This window comes from Orbicella faveolata, unplaced genomic scaffold (assembly GCF_042242905.1).
Source record: "Orbicella faveolata isolate gen_17 unplaced genomic scaffold, um_ofav_v1 contig_25, whole genome shotgun sequence".
Classification (NCBI taxonomy): Eukaryota; Metazoa; Cnidaria; class Anthozoa; order Scleractinia; family Merulinidae; genus Orbicella; species Orbicella faveolata.
Window position 1 is genome coordinate 24466124 of NW_028301553.1, and position 16377 is coordinate 24482500.

General features: G+C 38.4%; 1 pseudogene across 1 annotated transcript in view; it reads right to left on the bottom strand.

The window, feature by feature from the left end:
* Nucleotides 1-16377, bottom strand: part of LOC149109583 (uncharacterized) — a 37916-nt pseudogene that overhangs the window by 9867 nt on the left and 11672 nt on the right. Inside the window, exons 2-8 of the transcript XR_016208779.1 lie at nucleotides 8713-8791; nucleotides 7555-7649; nucleotides 4944-5121; nucleotides 4267-4373; nucleotides 3470-3769; nucleotides 2358-2642; nucleotides 1486-1782 (exon numbers count right to left, since the gene is read on the bottom strand). The product of XR_016208779.1 is annotated as an uncharacterized LOC149109583 (transcript). The remainder of the gene's footprint in view (nucleotides 1-1485; nucleotides 1783-2357; nucleotides 2643-3469; nucleotides 3770-4266; nucleotides 4374-4943; nucleotides 5122-7554; nucleotides 7650-8712; nucleotides 8792-16377) is intronic.

The following is a 16377-nucleotide window of genomic DNA, read 5'->3' on the forward strand; positions in this document are numbered from 1 at the left end:
GTAGAATGCCTACGGGCGACGACTATTAGACGATAGTGCTCGCTCAGCGAAATGGCTAAACGCAGCTTACTCCGTCCGATTTTTAGTTGAAGGTAAAAAGAATTCACCCTACCACATGGATACGAGATAAGGATACCTGAAAGTGCCCATGAAGTAAAAAATAATTCCTGCTTATTTGAAAGGCTTTTCAAAGTAAAGAAGAATGGCGTTTTCCTTTTTGGAACATTTGTTTTCGTTTTAGAGGTATTCACGTTTTTCTATTATGCAAATGAGGAAGGTGATGATGTCATAAATAGTTCCACTTAAAGTTTAAAGAACACTGCTTTAATATTTCTGGAGAAATTCTTGATTGAGTGTTGTACTGTTATTGGAACCACCTATGACGTTCATAATACAAAAACGTAAAGATTTCTAAAACGAAGAAAGATATTCCAAAAAGGAAAACGCTATTCTTCTTTACTTTGAAAAGCCTTTCAAATAAGCAGCATTTATTTTTCACTTCTGAGACACTTTAAAAGAAAACACGAACGCTTCAAGCACCACTTTGTGCCACTTGTGAGGTCATCAATTTAAATGTCATCAGATATTCTTGATAAGCAGATAGTAGTACTAGGCTAGGTCTTTCCGTACAATGGTCAGGTTTAGATATCGACGACACTCCGACGTCGCAAATCGAAAAACAACGTTATCAGTTTTCGTGCAAAAACGGTGGTAAAATGGTTCACTATGCCTATGATTGATCAAGGTCCATTTCTAGGCTTCGCCCGTAATTAACATTCAACTTTTCACGGCAGCCACAAAGAACATGCAACGCAAAAGGTAACCAGAGTAAAAGGGTCGAGAAAACAAGAAAGGAAAGGGGCAACAAACAAAACTGGGAACGGTTAAGGGCAAAAAAACAAAAAAAGTTCCAAATTTTGGCTTATGCGCATGCCCGGCATTGAAATATTGCTCAATTTTGTACGTAATCCTCGAAAAATCTCTCCTTTTGGTAAAATAAAGCTTTCTTAGCAAAACTTAGGCTTATTTAGCGTCGTGGCAGCCAAATACGCTTACTTAACGGTTAAAAACGGTATTTATTGGCGAAAATTTGTTATTCAAAGGGTTAACGATAACAATAGAGACAATCGAGGGTATCTGTCGAAGGCCTATGGGCTGATAGTTGCCCTTGGAAATGTTACGTTTAAAAAAACTACCCATAAGTCCTTAAAGAATACTTGTTTTTAAGAACGTACAATTTCCGCCGGCAACTATCAGGCCATAGGCCCTCCACAGAAACGATCTAATCACTAGAGGAGATTTAGTTCGAATTCTACGAAAACAATTACATTAGTCGTTCCCGATTGCTATGAGGAGAAACCCCTTTGAAATCTCAAGCTCATATTCCAATTGTTAAATAGACGCAGGCATTTTAGAATGCAATTTCTCACAAGGTGTTTTCTAAATCGCCCATGGAGCACGGATTTAAGAAACGTATATACTTACCACGTCTAACCCGGACGGAATAGACCAACGATACCAGGACAAGTAAACTTGCAATCTATATCTTCCAGTTGCGTGGCCAGTAACATAGCTCACTTGAAGATCAAGAGGTGGCACAATAACTTGAATACTCGACTCTTTTCCCTCTCCATAAGCTGTTACAGCTCGAACGTAAAACGTGTAGGTGTCACCAGCGAAAAGAGGTGTCTTAAACCGAGTCTGACCTCCAGTGACATCTGTGCTATTGAGTATGTAACAGTACCTGTACTTTGTGGTGTCACACCAAGAAATTAAATAACGCTGCAACCAAACAGATAGGAGGTTCCAGTCAGCACTAAAAGCCCAAGAGAGATAAAGCAATACTTACTAGACATTATGTCAGGTCATGTTATTTTTTATTTATCCAATAAACGCTCTAGAGCTCTCATGAAGTCGTTCTGAAGTGTTTGTGTATTGAGAATTGAGAATTGAGAATTTGGTGTGCTGGTTTTTGAGGAAAAAGAAAAATCTCAGACAACGCGTTTGTGAACAATACCTTTCACTTAAGACTGTCTGTTCACCGTCGGCTGACTGAACGTGGAAATGAAATGCTTTACCTTCAAACACTTCACACTGACTAAAATAAGGAGGTATTTTCTTTTAGTATTTTTTTTTTACACAAATCAAGTCATTGTATACTGGCCCAAATTCTCCTGCAATAGAGAAACATTCAGGGCTGAAAAAAATGCACGAAAATCAGTCCTTGTCCTGCTCTCCGGACTGGACGAAGATCTGATGAATAACAATTATATTAACAAGAATTAACAGCTTGTATTTAGGACAAAAACGATAAAAACATAAACGTTTCTAGCTAAGGAATAAATGGCACATGGCACCTTTATGTCTTTGGCTTCCACATCACTGGGTTTATCCCACTGAAGTGTCAAGGTGTAATTTTCAAAGTTCTGTCTCAGTTTTTGAACTTGGCCGAAATAGCGACTTATTGTGGCTGTTGTGGTGGATATCTCTCCAGGACCAAAGTTGGTATTTGCGTAAACATTGAAGCTATAGGTTTAGTCCCGCTCCAGGTTAAACACGTGGGTTGTCGTGTCCTTCAATGACACTTTTGAACCAGAGTTCTGAGAGTAGCACCCAGAACATGTCCAAGAGATGTTGTAATTCTGGAGCGTGGTAAAAAAATAGAAATAATAACAATAATCAGCACCAACAAAATAACAGACGACAAAGTAATAAAATATAAGTGGGCCGTTACTGATGTGTGCATAACTGTATGTTACAACCACTGATAAATGACTTCGTCTCGTGTCACTGTGCGATCGTGTGGGTGAAGGGGGCTGGTTCACCAGCTTAGAACAAACGCCTGTCAACAGGTGTCAGCAGCTACCGGTACCTTACAAACGACAAATTCGTGGCAAAAAATGTGATGAACAATAGTTACTACAACTGAACAATGGCAGTTGGCAAACGGTACACGAAACTGACAGCACATATCATCACGGCTTAAGTTTCAACGGACAAGATCGACTCTCAAATACTTTTCACTTGACTCTAAATATGGCCTCCGCTCACGTTGTCGAAACGTTCACCAATAAAAGTTCTATTCAGAACTACCCTTACCCAGGGGTCGGATAGCAGCTCTCGTAAGGTCTCACATGAATGACTTGATACCATTTGAGAGGACAATAGGACGAGCAACAGAAACAATGCCCCTAGCCCCAAACAATAACAGCTGCTAACAAGCAAAAGAATAACAAGCGTATGAGAGCTGCTAAACTTCTGTTATCCAGACGATCGCACTAGTTGAACTACTAATACTCTTAGTTCAAACCATTTACTTTGTCACTGATGTGTGCTAACTACCATCTGACAGAATGTCATAGCCTTATACAATTTATATGTACCTTATGACACGGTACAAGTAATTAAGTATATAAAAATTGCACTTTCGTCTCAATGCCAAGAAGAATGTTACATGCACAGTATTTACCTTGAGATCTCTGTTCAAATTAATTGTCCGTGGCGCAGACCGAGACAGTATGACAGTGTTGTCTCGAATTGTTTTTTGCAAGGGCCCAATAGAAGCTGAGAAAGGACCGGTCATCATCACGACGGTAATGCCCTTACCAAGACCACCTTTGGAAAATCTTGTCATCACGTCAAAAGAATAGCTGGTGTTAAAATAGAGGTGGTTGAAGGTGTAGGTAGTTTCCTTGCCGAGAGTGCGTGTGTTGACCGTTGTTTGATGTCCAGACATCGGATTTTTGAAAGACTGCTTAATCTCATAGTTCTGAAAAATATAACAAAAATACACGTTCAATTTTAGTGGTAGCAGACTATGGGCTTATCCACAAATTTGTCGGTTTAGAACTAGCTTGTAAAGGATAATAAAAAATACCTGATGAACATACTACTCTGTAGTCAACTGCTTTTATTTCACACAATAGGGTTTCATCCACAGACTTAAAAGGTGAAATTATCTTGCATCGCATTATGAACAGTACCACATGAAAGTGCTGCTCAATAGCTTTTACATGAATGGTCACACACACTGAGGGGTGGTATCCCCAGGCTTATTTAGGAGTACTTTGGATGGAATAACAAATAGAATAAACAACATTTGGGGCCAGTAAAGTTCGAAGGCTTTCCGCATGATTCAATGGACAAGGTCATTCACGGGCTTAAACCACCAGAGAGTTTAAAGTCTGAAGTTTCAAGCACATTTTAGAAAGTTCATTGACTTTGTATCGCATGTCAATATCGGACAGGAATCCGAGTAGTACATACTTTGATGGCATCCGAAGATACGCCCGCTGGTTTTTCCCAAGTTAGAACAATAGTACTGAAATCGGTAACAACAGCCTTCAGACTATGTACAGGCTCATCTTCCGCATCTAGCACAAGAAACAACAAATTAATGAGATAACTGTTACTTATGACCACACTTGTAATTTGCAAAGATACATACTACCTAGTAAGACGGAATATATCTATATCAGAAAACTGACGGAAGCATCCTCACTAAACTATTTTATGATAACTGCAGAAATTCTCGCGCGCTCCTTGGCTTATTTTTATTGTCAAGTAGCGGACAGAAACGTGAATTTATAATTTATGAGATGCGTCAACGAGCGAGAGCGGACAATTTGACAATTTGTTATCATAAAAAAAAAAAAAAAACAAATTGTTGTCTGCGGATCCACTCGGCTATCGCCTTGTGGATCCACAGCTTCTTTGACAATGCTATGACGAAATTCATGATCAATAACAGGACAGACGCAAGAAAAACTGATTGAATGTCTCGTGTTAGTGTAGTCAGAATCAATAAAAAGCAACAATAACAGGGTCATGATAATAAAGATCAGAATGAAATTTGGCAAAGTGACTCAAATTTCCCCTCACGCACTAATTGCGTGCTTATTGAACGATAGTAATTTCGCTGCTGCATAATGAAAACTACAAACCAAATAATGTCTTGGAATTGACTGGATCACTGTGCTTCCCCGTCAAACCCACGGACACCTCAAACACATAAACAATGTCCTGCTGCAAGTTGCCCACCGCAAAACTCATCGCTGAAGTATGACCCACTGGCCGAGGATTGACTCCACTTGTCAAGGGCCCATAGTAGATGTAATAAGTCTGAATAGGGTAGAAAAGGTTGTCAACTGTTACTTAATTACACTTGAAATAATTACATGATTTGTACAAACTTCAGTCCTTCTTCCCCAAGGACTATTCAGTGCTTTTTCAAGGACATTTCAGCAACATTCAAGGACTCGTTCCCCTTCGAATCAGCTGTTAAAGTTTGTTTCGGCAGATGACACAAAATACAGAATACTTAAGAGCCTGCTGAGGACAGAAATACTTCATATAATGATCACTCAATTCCTGTATCATCAAAATCAATTTTTTGCGACTTGAATCGTTTTTCTCAACCTACAGTTTGCGTCAATATTGCCGTGTTTTATGGTGTAGTCTGAGGTTTTGTGGGACTTGTCAATAAATTTCAAGGACTCCTGGTAAAATTGGACAACCTAAAGAACTCTTTAAGGATATAACAATTTTTCAACGACCGTTCAAGGTTTGTGCGAGCCATGTATAAATCTGAAAACAATTTAATGGCACATCAATTTAAAAGAATCGGGCCCAAGAAACGGATCCAAGAGAAAACATAACCTTCAAGTTTGAAAGGTTAAAAAACTGACTTTTCTCCAAGATTATAACACCTTCACCCTTTCTAAACAATCTTATTAAACAAATCTGCATGATAAAATTTGAGTAAAAGAGAAGGAAACATTAAATAAAGGTAAATATTAAAATGACATCGACGAATGCACTTGAGAGTAAGTGCTTTAATAAATCCTCTTTTGGAAATGTTTAAGTCTTAGATTCTTGTGGTAACTGTTCCCGCGTTTCCGGAATAAACCTTTCATAAGTTAAAATGCATTGTGCCCAGTTTATGTTAAGAGTGCAGTAGCCATAAGAAAACAATCAAAGCTTTGATAGTTCTCTCTATTCAACATGTCAAATTCAGTTCATGTTTCTCAAGGGAAAAACTTTCAAGGAGTCAATGAAATTGGTAGTGTTAGTGCAAGTATTATTACGTTGCAGCTAGGCGACGGGAGAAAAAGAAAACGCCGTAAATCTTGCTCTGCAAACGTCATGGAACACATCAGTTGATCTCAACAAACTTTAAAAAAAAAATTTGACGTCGTTTTGGCGGCCTTCTGATGGTTTTCATTAAAACTAGAAAATCCAATTGCAAAATCTGCAGGGAAGCAGAGATGTCAATTGCCAGCGCCGCAATTAAATGTGGAGCATAAAAACTCCCTCCTCACCTCGCGCATTTTGATTGACCATTTGAAACGAAAGCCTTAAGGAGTTTCTACCAACGCCTATAGGTCACATAATTATCAAAAGTTAAGGTAGCTCCCTATAGTTTTACGATCGCACGCGCGCCGGCTTAGGACGAAACCTCAATTAATCTGCGCGCGCTCAAAGGAAAGCGTCAGTGTTTCTCAATAATTTATGACGTCAACGTGAGCACAAAAAGCAAACTGACGGACAATTTTCTCGCGTTTCGTTGTGTGAAATTCCGTAAAATTTGGAAAACGGGTAATAAATACTTTAATTTAGTTGGAGCTCGTTTTTCAGGGAAATCTATCTGACCAGTTTTTCCGCAGAGATAAATTTGCAAAAATCTGAAAAGAAAAAAAACTGTCTTTACAAACCCTACTTCTATCGTGTTTAAAATTCGTGTCTCGCCGGTTTTAATGTAATGTAAAAAACTTGGAAGATTTCACCAAAAAAAATTCAAGAAAATCGCAAATAAAGCCATAAAAACGGTAAAAAAGGTAATTGTTTGGGCATTTATAATTCAGGATTAAAAACCAAGATTTTAACGTAGATGTTAGTTAATCAATATATCATCATTGCTTATTACATTTAATAAGTTTGAGAGGACTGGGTGTTAAAACAAATGCAAAAACAGCTTTCAAAGCATAACACCAGCGCGGAGGGCAATAAACCATTACCCTATTGAGCCACCTTAATCAAAACTTTAGGGAGTTTTAGCAAACCACGACGGCGACGGCGACGAGAGCGACACCAAACAAAAGGTTTAATGAGCAGAACAATAGCTGTGCACGTGTGTTTTGAATCTTGGTACATTTCTTTGCCGTCCTCTGCAAAACAACGACGTGAAATGACTAAGTTCTGTGTATTTTGAAGAACGCGAACCACAATGGCTAATTTTTGGTATCTTCTTTTAGAATTGAACGTTGTTGGTACATGTTTAGCCTGAGCAAGTTTTTAGACCGATAGGCGTATTGAACACATTTACAGAGTTGCAACCTTCGAAGGTAAAATATAAATTCGTTTTTTACAAGGTGTCGTCCCCGCCGTCGCCGTCGTCATTGCTAAAACTCCCTTTTGTCAGGCGGCAACAGTACGACGCACTGCACTGTAAGTGGTTTTAAACCTAAACAACACTTTCTTCAGCCAATACAAACTGTGCAATCTATGTTACCGCCTGGAATCAACCCTCCTTACATGAAGATGATTGCAACTTACCAAATCGCCGTGCGGTTTATCTTTTGGTGGCTGCCAAGTTATCTCTATGGCTGTGTAGTTATGTGGCGTCGCCTTTACATTTTGAGGAGCTGTTTCTGCTTAAAACAACCAAACAACAGCAGCGCTTCAAGGTAAATGAAATTAAGTCACAAAATTAATAAATTTGACATTGACTTTGTCGCGAACGCTTCCACGCTTTCGTAGAACAATCTTTCGCGAAAGAGCCGTACACGAAGCCAGATATTATTTATCCATGCAAGATCCTGACTAACAATCAGACAAAGTAACGACCACTTCTCTGATCAGACCGTGCTTACTACTGAGCTAAACCACGCTTTGCATGTGACTGAGACCGCTCACTTGTGAAAATCACTCAAACTTCATGGATCTCTGCTGACAGGGGTGCCACCCACCGGACCAAAAAGAAAAAATCTGTGACTTTTCCCTGACTGTAAAGCAATTTTCACTGACCGTACAAGATGATTATTCTGGGCATGAATCCACAAAAATGAGAATGGCTCAGATAATTCTTAAAACAAAATTGCCTTAGCTTGTCTATACAACAATATCTAATAAAATAATTTGCGGCAACCTTGAGATAAAATTCCATTACTTTTCACTGACTTTGTACAGGGATGCAGAAATTCCCTGACCTGATACAAAACTCCCTGACTTCCCCCTGACCTTGAATAAAATCTTATTTTCCCTGACTTTTCCCTGACCGTGACAATCCTGTGCAGACCTAATAAGCTGGCTGCCCTTACATCGCAGCCTTGTTGATGATTTTTTAACTAGTTGTACCATGGGTAGAACGTTCTTTCCCCGTCAGAATAGGTTTGCAAAAGCCGTAAGGAATTTCTGGTGAAATTCGCAAGCCTTCAGAAGGGTTTGGGGAATTTCAGGAAATGTTCGGAAAACGTCAAATTACCTTCAGATATTTTCAAGAGGCTTCGGGTGAAGTTCGACCAGCCTCGAAACACCTCGGATGAGCGTCGGTAGTCTTAAGCTTCTTTGTAATCTGCACTGGTGTTGTACTTTTTCCACTGGTGTTAAACTTGAACTGCATTGCTCTTAGCCAATCGAGAATCAAGTAATTTTGTCAAGCGAACTATAACAATGTTAGTGTTATATATGTCAATATCCATCTAAACTCCATACCTGTTGACCGTTGTGGTATCTTAGGAATCCCCTGGTACTGAGGGACAGAACGTTTAACATCTACACTGTAAGCTTGCAGCTGAAAAAAAAAAAAAAAGACAAAAAAAGCATTTATAACAACATGATAAACTAAAGCAGATTCTACCTGTCTCAAACATGCACTTATAGATTAATTTAACAAAAATTCGCACGTTTGAGAAACTGAAAGTTCAAGTTCAGTTGGATCTGTACAATAGTTATCAATTTACATTTTGATGTTCAAAGTAAACAAGTTGTTTTCTTTTTTTCGTCGCAGAATTTTCTCTAAGTAAAGAAAACCTGTTCTCTGTGTTTCTATCGAGTTTTAGTATAGATCTACCAGCGTTCTATCACGAAAGCCGTTTTCTTATTGGCTACGCTACTCGCTATCTATTGTGATAGATAGTGAGTAGCGTAGCAGTGTACTTTTGTTAACAAAATGACGGCCGCTTCTTGCCGTTTTCGAAGAGTCTGTGAAGAGGATTTAGATAAAGTTCTGAACGACTGGTTGACTTATAATAAAACAATTAGATTATTCGCTCTCGATTTCTATTTGTGATAACTGACTGACTTGGGCTGCGCCATCGTCAACTATTAAACAATTAGATTATGAGCTCGAGATTTCTATCGCGTGATAGTTGACGAGGACGCAGCCCGAGTCAACTATGGCGCGATAGAAATCGAGGACGAATAATCTAATTGTTTAATAAAGACGCTCTTGAAAGTTTGGGAGAACTCGAGAAAGACTCACCTTTCGGCTCGTGTTCCCACAGCATTTCTCGTTCTCCCAAAATTTCCTATCGTGTTTCTATTAAACAATTAGATTACGAGCTCGAGATTTCTATCGCAAGATAGTTGACGAGGGCGCAGCATGCGCATAGAAATGACCACACTGACGTGACGCTTCGCTTTCCTTGTGGTATAGAAACTTCGCCTATGTTTTCCCGGCACGGGACAATATTTCATTTCTCAGATCTCTCCAAGGATATCAAAGAAAAAAAAAGTTTCGAAACCCAGACCTGGAATTTAAGCCAGAACTTACGATCGTAAAAAGATCAGATTAGGCCTTATCAAAGATACACAACCTTATATCGATGGAGCGGTCAAACTCTCTTTTGTCGCACAAGGCAATGAATGGGCTAAACGGAAGACCAAGAAGCTGTCCAAAAGTAAATCCAAGGGGTAAAATCACTGATATTGACATGGAAAATGAAGAATATAAAATATAAACGCAACAAAAAGAAAATGAAAATGTGGCATGGTGTATAATTCGATCCATCGATAGCTTTGACAGCTCTTAACCAAAACATTGCTAAAACCACGTGGTTTAAGAGTTTCACGCTCGAGAAGCGTTTTTCTTCCGCGCATTATTTCCAGTTTCCATATCGTCTTATTTCCATTACTTGACTTTCACGGCTTGAACATTTTTTTACAATCGAACCTCCCCACTTCGGACCTCCTGGGGACAGAGGAAAGTGGCCGTCGTAGAGAGGTGGCCAGTAGGTAGGCGTGTAATATGATGCCCTTATGTCCTTATTTGCAACATTTTTTGTGTGGCATATAAATACGTAATACAATCAAAGGGTATCAATAAAACAGGAACCAAACAGAAACAAAATCAACCGCGCGTGGAACGGATCAAGCTTTGTAATATTTTACGATAAAAAATTGGGTTTTGAACTGGCTGTTGTCAAGAGGTTAATTTTGTAGCTGGGGCGCTCTTTAGTAACCTTTACCGTTGTGAACAGGTTCGCCGTTGTAGAGAGGTTAAAATAAGAGTAAATGTATGGACTATCCGCCGGGTCATAAAGCGGCCGTTAGTAGTATAGGGAATGAGGGTTTCAGCGCATTGGACCAAAAACGGCTTTCAACAGGCTCTACAAGTCGAAAAAATGCCTTCGCCAGGCTCCAACTCGAAAAACCCGATTTTCAAGCTTTTCAAATGAGTTCTGATGCTTTTTCCTCCCCTCATTCTCCATAATACTCTAATTAGATAACTCTTTATCCAACACATGATGCCAAGCGAAGCCCTGGCCTGCTTCTTGGCAGCGGAGGCTAAAGCAAGTTTTTGCTTGAAAAAACGCAGCTGTGTCGAGCATGGGATGAAGAAGCAGAATAGCCAGTATCGCGTAGCCGGAAGAGTCAGAGCGAGGAATGAGCTTTAGCCCATCCGCAAGCGGTTTCGCGTCAGCGAAAATTACGATGGAGCGATTTATGATGTGTTTTCTTACAAGTGATGATCACCATTTAACTATTACCATTTCATAATCAAAACTGTATGTTTCAAATAATATTTCCAACAAATTTTTAATCAAATGTTAATTTCTCATGTTATTATTCAACATGGTTTTTGAACCAAAATTTATGTAATTTAAATGGGAATCATCTATTCAATTAATACATGTCAGATACTGGATTTAAAAGTATCAAAAAATCTATCACTGACGAAAGAATTAAAAAGTACCTTTTTCAACTAACAAACTTTTAGATGCTATTGCTAATGAAACAATTTCAAAAGAAAAACTAAAACAAATTCGAAAATACATTGATGTGTCTAAATCAAAAAAAAAAAAGGTCACAAAGAGTATGCAGATGCAAAAGTTATGTTCAAGAAAAGGAAAGAAGAAAGACTGAAGAATCAGCAACAACAACCAATCACTAAAAGTAAAGAATCTAAAACAAATGATTGAAAAACTGATTGGATCTATTAAATTAAACAAAGTGAAAAAAGCTGAGATTGTTAAGTGAAGTTATTGTTAAAAAATGGTGCTGATGAAAATATTAATAAAATGAAAAAAATCTGAACTTATTAATTTATCTTTGAATAATAATTTCTACATTTTCTGGTATTCAGTTGAAAATTAATGTTTACCAACCTTTTAGGAATTATTTTTTTTTTTTAAATTTGTAAGTGATTGTATTCGTACATTGGATCTTATCAATTGTAGACACTTCTTCAGTCCAGTTTGGGGTATATCCTTTATGAAACACTTTTCTCTTGTACTTACTTATTTTGACTTTATCACCAACTTTGAGCTTTGGTTTTGATAATGGTTTTGTATTACCAATCAGATAAAAAATATACAATTCGTTCATTCTTCTTTTAACTGGCTTTAATAGGTGTCATTTTTATTGAACTGTGTTTAGTGTTATTATACTGTTCTAATATTTTGGGTAGAATGTCTAAATACTGTGTATTACCTTGAACAGTAAACTGGTTCCACATCTTAGTTTTTGTTTTATTCTATCTTTCACAAACAGATGATTTTTCTTCATTCTCAGTGGAATACAGTGTTATATTACGCTTTTGAAATAAGTCTTTCAAATGTTTGTTATAATATTCTTTACCCTTATCAGTCCAGGAATATTGTGGTTTTCTGCCTTCTTTGAATATTTCTTGAAAAGCTCGTGCCACAGTTTCACCTTTTTTATCCTTTGATGGAACAATCCAACCATATTTACTGAACACATCTAAAACCATCAGAAGATATCTGTAGCCTTTATTCCATTTACTGCACTGTTGCATTTCAACTAAATCAAAACACCATATTTCATCAATATGATTGACTATTACACGCCGTCGAGTAAAGTTACGTTTTATAGGTTTATGTAATTCATCAGCTAATTTTTCTTGCCAGTTACTCGATGGCCTGCGAACGCAAACGTATTTCCTGCTGTCGCTTTTCTCCGCCGAAAATGACGTCTGCGAACCCGAGCCAGGAAACGATTTCTGTGACGTAGGAATATTAAGTCAATCACAGTTTAGCTCGAGTAGCCCCAGAACTACTGCGCGAGGTATTCGCTGCGAGGAGCGCTCGAGTTTCATTCTATCATGGAATCTGATTGGCGAAAGAGAAACAAAAGTCATAACGTCACAGAAATCGTTTCCTGGCTCGCAGAAGTTATTTTCGGCAGAGACAAGCGACAGCTGGAAATACGTCTGCGTTCGCAGGCTAGTTACTCGACGGCTTTTTCCGTTTTTTTTTTTTTTTGTTTTTTTTTGTTTTGTTTTGTTTTGTTTTGGAACACCAAGTCCTAGTTTTTGTTTACTATTAATTAAAAATCGAGCTGTTTGACCCCACTTTGACATTTCACCAAAAGGGATTTCATCCAATGACTGCACCATTTGTCGATCACAATCTCCTTTGTTTTTACCCATGCCGTAACAAATATCACGATAAGCAGCTATTTCATCTACTTTGTTATATGGTTGTACATGCCATTTGGTGACCTCACCAGTATTTTTGTCGTATTCTAATTGTTTTTCAAGTGGATTATATGGACCCATATATTTGTACCTTCCAGGAGTAAAACCGGCTTTAGGTTTTGGTAGTTTGCCAATTGCTTTGTGGATGTCAAGTCGACCACCTTTTTTTCCAGGATAGCGTTTCTTCCAATTTTTCCCAAGATAGTGAGCAGGATTTAATAATACATAATCACCATTCGAAATACCATCGACAACATGGCTACCCCATTTATCAACAAATTCTTTGATTTGTTTATCAGTCACACCATTGGATGATCTTCTTTACCAATGGTATTAAAAAGAAATGTCATGTGTTTTTCATAGAATTTGATTTTATCAGCTTTATTCAAATCTTTGACATTCACAGAACCATCAGCTTTAACAGATCCACCTTTGTACATGTCAGCATCAAGATCCATTCTGTCAGTTTTGTATTTGTAATTAGGCCTAACTTTGGTTGACAATTGATTGATTACTTCAGATCCAACTTTTTGAATAACAGGAGTTGCTTTCTTTATTCCATAATATATTGCTTTCTTTTGCAATTTCGGATCTCTCATGAATTCGGAAGCATAACATCTTCCTGCTTCAACACCTTTCTTGGCTAAATAAGGTATCCCCTTACTGATAATTAATTCAGCTCCAGTGTCCGCTATCGAACTTAAAATACCCTTTCCTCTTGCTCTTTTTTCAGCTCTCTCAATTTGCTTCGCTAATTCAAAACTCAAATTCATAGGTTGAAATCAGAAGCATATCACCTAGAAGCGATTAACTCCGTTCCAATGCTGGGATTTTTAGCTAACTAATCAAAATTTACTTCCTAATATGGAGTGTTGCACAAGGTTACGTCACAATGTCTTCGTCTCTGCCGGAGCAATGGCGGACACGGTCGTTGTTTTCATGTTGAGAGTAGGTTGTCGTTTTCTCAACCTTTTTCTGTGCTCATCAAGAGAATCAAACGAGCTTTTTCTAGGAGCTGCTAGTGTTTTCAAGGCCAGAGATGATCTAAGTCTCAACTGCGGGTATCAAAACAAGTCAGAAAATCACGTTTATGTTGAAAATGTTTGTTGAGAACACCGGCGTTTGACAAATGATCTTTTGTTCGTTTGCTGGGAGACAGGGATCAGTATTGTGATTATTTTTGCATGGAACTTTAGTAAGATAATATAATTTTAAGAAGAGTCTGGGCTCCCGTCGTTTTTACAGGGTTTAAACGGTCAAAATCGGACTTGAAATTTGGGGCTTTTTCCCTGAATTGTGTCATACCAGGTCATACATTCGCGGTATTTCGCGGGAGTTGGTGTGATTCCTACACGTGTGTTTTTTTCACGGTAAGTGTATAATTTCGTAGCTCGGTTTGTTTCTTTAATATTTTATCGTTTTCTTGCTAATTTGTTTTTGTAGAGTGTATGTAATCCATTAGTTTGGCCGATGTTCGGACACTCTAGTCACAACCAAGAGGAAACAACTGTTCATGCAAGTATAAATAAATCTGCAAGAGCTTGGATTTCGTCAATGTTAAATTCGTTGCAGTGTAAATATATCGAATCGATTGTAGTAAATTTTTCCTATCATGTTCACTGCCTGTCTTGAATTGGTATCTCAAATGTTATTCAGTCATCTACAACAATTTGACTGCTTTTGACAACCCCCAGTTCTTCACGGCTCTGTCAATTCCAAACCCGCTCATCCCCCCGGGCTTTTGACAGTTTGTTTTGGTGCACGGAAAATCACCATGGTGTGGCCGTGAGATAAGTGCGATGTTCCACCCATGGGATAGTGTAAAAATGGCATGTTTGTTTTATAATGATATTGCTGTGTACTCATTAGTACTAATATAACGTGAAAAAGCATCTTCTATTCGGTAACTAGCTTGTTAAAGTTTCATTATTATCATGTGCTCTACTTTTTTTTGTTTAAAGCATATTGAAATATTGATTCATACATGATCAAAAGTAATGTACAGTGGTCTCCACAAAGACAAACTCATAAAGGTGATGTCTGCAGAGAAAACTCATTGAATATAGAATCCGTTGTTATTATAAAAATAACTATAACTTACCCTTCAAGGTTTCTTTGAAACATTCTAGGCCATTTTGTCCTGCATTGATTCTCTTGCGTGTGAAAGACCATCATTAAATTTTGGGGGTGGTAACTTTACAGAGGGTTAAATCTCAGAAAAAGAATTTACATCTACATTCTTTACTAAGAGTTTATCCTTTTGATTATACAGGTTAACATTTCATTTGTTTAGGGTTTTCTTGTCAGAAATATTCTTATTAAAAATGTTCACCCAAAGGCAGCTTCAACAAGAGTGCAAATGGAAAATGTAATTTGTGATAATCCTAAACTAGCATAAATTACTATTTTGCTGGCACAGAGCAGGGGGATCGGGACGGGTTTGAGGTGCGCAGTGTTCAGCGGTTATTTGCCATTAGCAAGGTGAGTCATTCTATGGTCAGTCTTCAACGTATACAGTTGTAAAGTTTGTGTTCCTTTTTTTGGTTGTGCGCAGTCGTGATTTTCAAATTGTATATACTCTTTTAGTGCTGTCATTTTATTACATCACTGTAGTTTACTACATTTGTGTGCACTACATTTAATTAGGATACCCTAAAACCCCAAGGGTGGCACCACTACCTTGGTCGGGGGCACACTTTCCCTTATTTTTTTACACCTGCTGGGTTTTCGGGGATTTCTTTTCCGGCTTTGGTTTGCTTAGTTTTCGAATCTTTGAAACATCTGGTAAGTATTGGCACTGAATAAATGGGACAGTGGCTTCGCTGTCCAACCCACCCAATTTAATCACTATGTGTGTGCGGATGAGTAGTGGGGGCAAAATCTTTTTCATTCACACAAAGATTAAACCAGAACCAGCAAGGGTTGATCAAGGATTTTGGAAGAGGGAGAGGGGGGGTTAGCTGGTACTTCGGGGTTGCACAGGGTTCGTACCCTTTTTCAGAAACAAATTTCCAGGACTTTTCCAGGACTCTAAAATTCACATTAACCCTTTCACTCCCAAGATCTGAAATTTAATTCTCCTTACTGTCTGCCATACATTTCATATTTTTTTTAACTTGAGAACAGATCTCCAGAACTTTCCAGGAGCAGTAGCCCTTTTCCAGGACTTTCAAGTCGTAGAAAATGCCACAATACAATTCCAGGACTTTCCAGGTTTTCCAGGACCCGTACGAACCCTGGTTGCAGAATTAACAAGGCATGCCGCTGCCTCGTCCCCAGTGATCTTCATACAGGAGAGATACAGCGCAGGGAGAGATGGGTACCAAGAAAGGGAGCGCAAGGTGAGATAGGTAGGTCATTCCCTACTCCTCCACCTCGTGCGCTGCCGTGTGCTATATGAAGACGACTGGGGACGAGTCAGGGACATGCCCACAAAATGT